Below are 5,621 nucleotides of genomic sequence, written 5' to 3' on the forward strand. Positions count from 1 at the left end.
CTGAGTGAAATCCAGGATAGCCGGGAAGTGGTATTAGGTAAATTGAATGGATTAAAGGCAAATAAATCCCCAGTGCCATATAGGCTGCATCCCAGAGTACTTAAGGAAGTAGCCCCAGAAATAGTGGATGCATTAGTGATAATTTTTCAAAACTCTTCAGATTCTGGAGCAGTTCCTGAGGATTGGAGGGTAGCTAATGTAACCCCACTTTTTAAAAAGAGAGGGAGAGAGAAAACGGGGAATTACAGACCAGTTAGTCTAATATCGGTAGTGGGGAAACTGCTAGTTATTAAAGATGGGATAGCAGCACATTTGGAAAATGGTGAAATCATTGGACAAATTCAGCATGGATTTATGAAAGGTAAATCATGTCTGACAAATCTTATAGAATTTTTTGAGGATGTAAATCTTGAGACCAATCTTAAGAGATTAGTATACAAACTTAAAGCACACGGTATTGGTGGTTCAGTATTGATGTGGATAGAGAACTGGCTGGCAGACAGGAAGCAAAGAGTAGTAGTAAACGGGTCCTTTTCAGAATGGCAGGCAGTGACTAGTGGGGTACCACAAGGCTCGGTGCTGGGACCCCAGCTATTTACAATATTTATTAATGATTTGGACGAGGGAATTGAATGCAACATCTCCAAGTTTGCGGATGACACAAAGCTGGGGGGTAGTGTTAGCTGTGAGGAGGATGCTAGGAGGCTGCAAGGTGACTTGTATAGGCTGGGTGAGTGGGAAAATGCATGGCAGATGCAGTATAATGTGGATAAATGTGAGGTTATCCACTTTGGTTGCAAAAACAGGAAAGTAGACTTTTATCTGGATGGTGGCCGATTAGGAAAAGGGGAGATGCAAGGAGACCTGGGTGTCATGGTACACCAATCATTGAAAGCAGGCATGCAGGTGCAGCAGGCAGTGAAGAAAGCGAATGGTATGTTAGCATTCATAGCAAAAGGATTTGAGTATAGGAGCAGGGAGGCTCTACTGCAGTTGTACAGGGTCTTGGTGAGACCACACCTGGAGTATTGCGTACAGTGTTGGTCTCCTAATCTGAGGAAAGACATTCTTGCCATAGAGGGAGTGCAGAGAAGGTCCACCAGACTGATTCCTGGGATGTCAGGACTTTCATATGAAGAAAGACTGGATAGACTCGGCTTGTACTCGCTAGAATTTAGAAGATTGAGGGGGGATCTTATAGAAACTTACAAAATTCTTAAAGGGTTGTACAGGCTAGATACAGGAAGATTGCTCCCGATGTTGGGGAAGTCCAGAACAAGGGGTCACAGTTTAAGGATAAGGGTGAAAGCTTTTAGGACCGAGATGAGAAAAACATTTTTTACACAGAGAGTGGTGAATCTCTGGAATTCTCTGCCACAGAAGGTAGTTGAGGCCAGTTCATTGGCTATATTTAAGAGGGAGTTAGATGTGGTCCTTGTGGCCAAAGGTATCAGGGGGTATGCAGAGAAGGCAGGTACAGGATACTGAGTTGGATGATCAGCCATGATCATATTGAATGGCGGTGCAGGCTCAAAGGGCCGAATGGCCTACTCCTGCACCTATTTTCTATGTTTCTATGTTAAGAAAGAACTGCAGATGCTGTATAATGCGAAGGTAGACAAAAAATGCTGGAGAAACTCAGCGGGTGAGGCAGCATCTATGGAGAGAAGGAATAGGTGACGTTTTGGATTGAGACCCTTCTTCAGACTGATTGGGGAGGCGGGAAAAAGAAAGGAAGGGGTGGAGACAGTAGGACTAGAATGAGAGCTGGGAAAGGGGAGGGGGAGGAGGGAGAAGACAAGGGCTATCTAAAATTAGAGAAGTCAATGTTGATACAGCTGGGTGTAGACTACCCAAGCGAAATACCCACGTTTGTCACCTCACTACATTTACTGCTGGTTCCAGTCGCAAAGCTGAGTTTTCGAGTGATCTGTGCAAGGCATTCATTGATGCAGGAATTCCACAGTGGAAATTGGGAAACAAATCTCCCAGACGTTTTTTAGAGAAATACACAGAGGGACATTTACCAAGTGAGTCATCATTACGGACAAATTAAGTTGACAGCAACTTCAACATTGTTGTGCAGAAAATTAGAGATGAAGTTGCAGGAAATAAAATATGGATCTCAATAGACAAGAAAACTAATGCTGAGGGAGATATGTTGCCAATGTGGTCATCGGTACACTGGAAGCAGGTCAACCATCAAAGTTGACATTGGAAGTATTGGAGAATGCAAACAGCTCAACTATTGCTCAGTTATTTACATCTTCACTTGATGTACTTTGGCCAGAAGGATAAAACACGAGAATGTTCTTCTATTTGTGACAAAGTTTTATTCCCCAAAATGTTGCATTTGACATGCTTAGCTCAAGGACTTTATAGAATTGGCAAGCACAGACGTAGCTGGTTTCCAAATGTCGATCGCCTAGTTTCCAATGTTAAGAAAATCTTCCTCAAAGCACCATCACGTGTGCAGTTGTTCAAGGAAATGGCACCTGAGATTACCCTCCTCCTCAGCCCATTTTGACTAGGTGCGGTACATGGCTCTCTGCTGTACTCTACAATGCTGCAAATTTTGAAAAGATAAAATTTTGAAACATTTATGACATTAGCTATAAATAAATATCTAATTTATCAATGGTTAATGCACAACTTCCAGACGTAAAGATAAATTAAAATAAAGAATGCATATTGACCAAGAGGGTTTTTCATTCAATTCAGACCACCACACCTACACAGATTTATCTGCTTTATGGAGGCCGTGGAAGAGTCTTTGGCAGAATGAACATGGAGAATCTTGGGTTTGATTTAGGTTTAAGTACAGTGAAAAGCATTGTTCTGCATGCTGTCCCATGGCGGGACACGTCTTTGATTAAGTAGGTTGTTTTCCCAGGCAGTGTCAATGGAGTCAATGGAGGCAAGTCTGGTCTGTGTGATGGTCTGGGCAACATCTACAACTCTCTGTAATTTTGTATGCATTTTGACAGAGCTGTTCCCAAAGCAAGCTGTGATGCAACCCGGAAGTATGCTCTCCATGATGCATCTGAAACATAGAAACATAGAAAATGCGTGCAGGAGTAGGCCATTCGGCCCTTCGAGCCTGCACCGCCATTCAAAATGATCATGGCTGATCACCCAACTCAGTATCCTGTACCTGCCTTCTCTCCATACCCCCAGATACCTTTAGCCACAAGGGCCACATCTAACTCCTTCTTAAATATAGCCAATGAACTGGCCGCAACTACCTTCTGTGGCGGAGAATTCCACAGATTCAACACTCTCTGTGTGAAAAATGTTTTTCTCATCTCGGTCCTAAAAGACTTCCCCCTTATCCTTAAACTGTGACCCCTTGTTCTGGACTTCCCCAACATGGGGAACAATCTTCCTGCATCTAGCCTGTCCAACCCCTTAATAATTTTGTAAGTTTCTATAAGACCCCCCCTCAATCTTCTAAATTCTAGCGAGTACAATCCAGTCTTTCTTCATATGAAAGTCCTGACATCCTTCCCAGGAATCAGTCTGGTGAGCCTTCTCTGTACTCCCTCTATGGCCAGAATGTCCTTTCTCAGATTAGGAGACCAAAACTGTACGCAATACTCCAGGTGTGGTCTCATCAAGACCCTGTACAACTGCAGTAGAACCTCCCTGCTCCTATACTCAAATCCTTTTGCTGAGTATAACTGAGTAGGACAGCTACTGTATTATGCTGTAAATGTGAAAACCAGAATGCTTTAAATAGAACAGCTTCTTAATGAAATGCTGTGAAAGTTCGAAACTGGTGTATTTTAAAGTAAAATTACAGGCTCTGATGTTTTGGAAGGAAGCCAAGGGCGAGTGGAATCCAGCTGCTGGCCTTGGTATATTTTGAAGTGAGATAAGACACATTCTTTCTGAACTGAAGTCACTTCTATAATTTGAAAATAATTGGATGCTTTCTGAAAGTCCAGTTTTGTTTTGGTTTCTTATTGGGTGTTTATGGAACATGGCAGAATGTTTATCAATAAAGATGGAAGCAGATTGAAGAGGCCCTGTTTGCCCAACTAGCAGATTTGGCAGTCTGCCAAGACCTGTTTAAGCCATGGAGCAAGCTGGAGCATGTGAGCCAGAGGATCCACAAATGGGTGGAGAGAAGCCAAGATATACGAAGAAACAAACTAAGCTCACCGAAAAGGCTTGTTGCATTTCTGGAGAAATGCAAAAGGAGTTAAACAACCTGTGGAAGTGGGTTATCGATTTAATAGAGTTCCAGGATGAACTCATGTGCCTTGAAGAGAATGCTGATAGAGTAAAATCTAATCATGGGCGTCTAGTCAATCTCCGCCTTGAGTTTGCACAAAACCGCTACTTATTACTGAGCCTATCACTGCCTGATGAGGAACGCAAAGAATGTAATCAGTGGTTTCAAGAAGCGATTGAATATCTTAACGGCGTTGTTGAGAATGTGGAGAAATGGTTAGCTGAAGTTGATCAAAGGACCGCGTGTGCTATAACAGGAGATGCTACGCAACAAGGTGTTGAAATTGAACATGAAGTAACACTATCTCGAATGTTTCAACAAGAAGATGAATACATAAGTCTAGTTCAGAAGCCAGTTCAATTTCAAGAGCCTCTGCTCGTTTGGAAGCTGAATCAACTATGGCTGCTCTTTCGCTACGTTGCCACCTTGACGAGAAAGCATGAGATTGAAGCACAGAAAGAACAGTTGTAACAGACGAAGAGAGAGGCTGAGGCACGTGCAGAGCAGACAAGGAGAGTGGCCAAGGCATGTGAGGAACAGACAAGGAGAGAGGTTGTGGAACAAAGAAAGGCAGTTAAAGAGAGAGAAGTAACGGTTGGAACTGGATACGAAGTTGGAAGAAGCTGGGACGAAGATTGAGATACTGGAGGGCCAAAGTTCAAGAGGTGGCTCTAAAGTGTCTGATGGGAAGACGGGAAGACGGCAGCTGGATTAAATCCGCAACCGCGGACCACCAGATTTGATGGCTTTGAACAACCACTGGACCACTGGCCGACAAATGTTTATCTCAACAACAGGATGTTAGACCGAAGCAACACATTTATAGGCCTGCTGGTGGTAACAAACCACCAATTCAGTATGCGTCAGAGGCCTGTTTATCATCTGTCTGCGCCAAGCCAAGGATCTCAAGGTGAATTCTATGAATTGGTGAGGAGTCAAACTGAATTCAGCAAGCTCATAGCTCAACACAATCTCTCTTCCACCAATATAAATTCCTAGGTACGATGGTGATCCTTTGCAGTACGTAACTTTCATGATGGCGTTTTATGAAGGAGTAGAAATGAAAACTACTGATGAAATAGAACGCTTACGATTTCTGGTGCATTACACAAGTGGACGGACATGCAAAGGTGCTTGTAGAAAGTTGTCCAAATAGGCCTGGTGGCCATGGCTATCGCGAGGCAAGAAGGTTGCTTGAAGAATGTTCTAGTAATGAACAGAGGATTGCTAGCGCAAACATGAAGAAGGCCTATGCTTGGAAAGATATCAAGTCAGAAGATGTGGGGGCATAAATTGAGTTTGTGATATTTCTTGGAGGTTGTTGTAGCTCGAAGAAATATCACAGCGGATTACACTTCTCGACCACGTGGAGGAAATGAATGTT

This window comes from Leucoraja erinacea, chromosome 29 (genome assembly GCF_028641065.1).
Source record: "Leucoraja erinacea ecotype New England chromosome 29, Leri_hhj_1, whole genome shotgun sequence".
Classification (NCBI taxonomy): Eukaryota; Metazoa; Chordata; class Chondrichthyes; order Rajiformes; family Rajidae; genus Leucoraja; species Leucoraja erinaceus.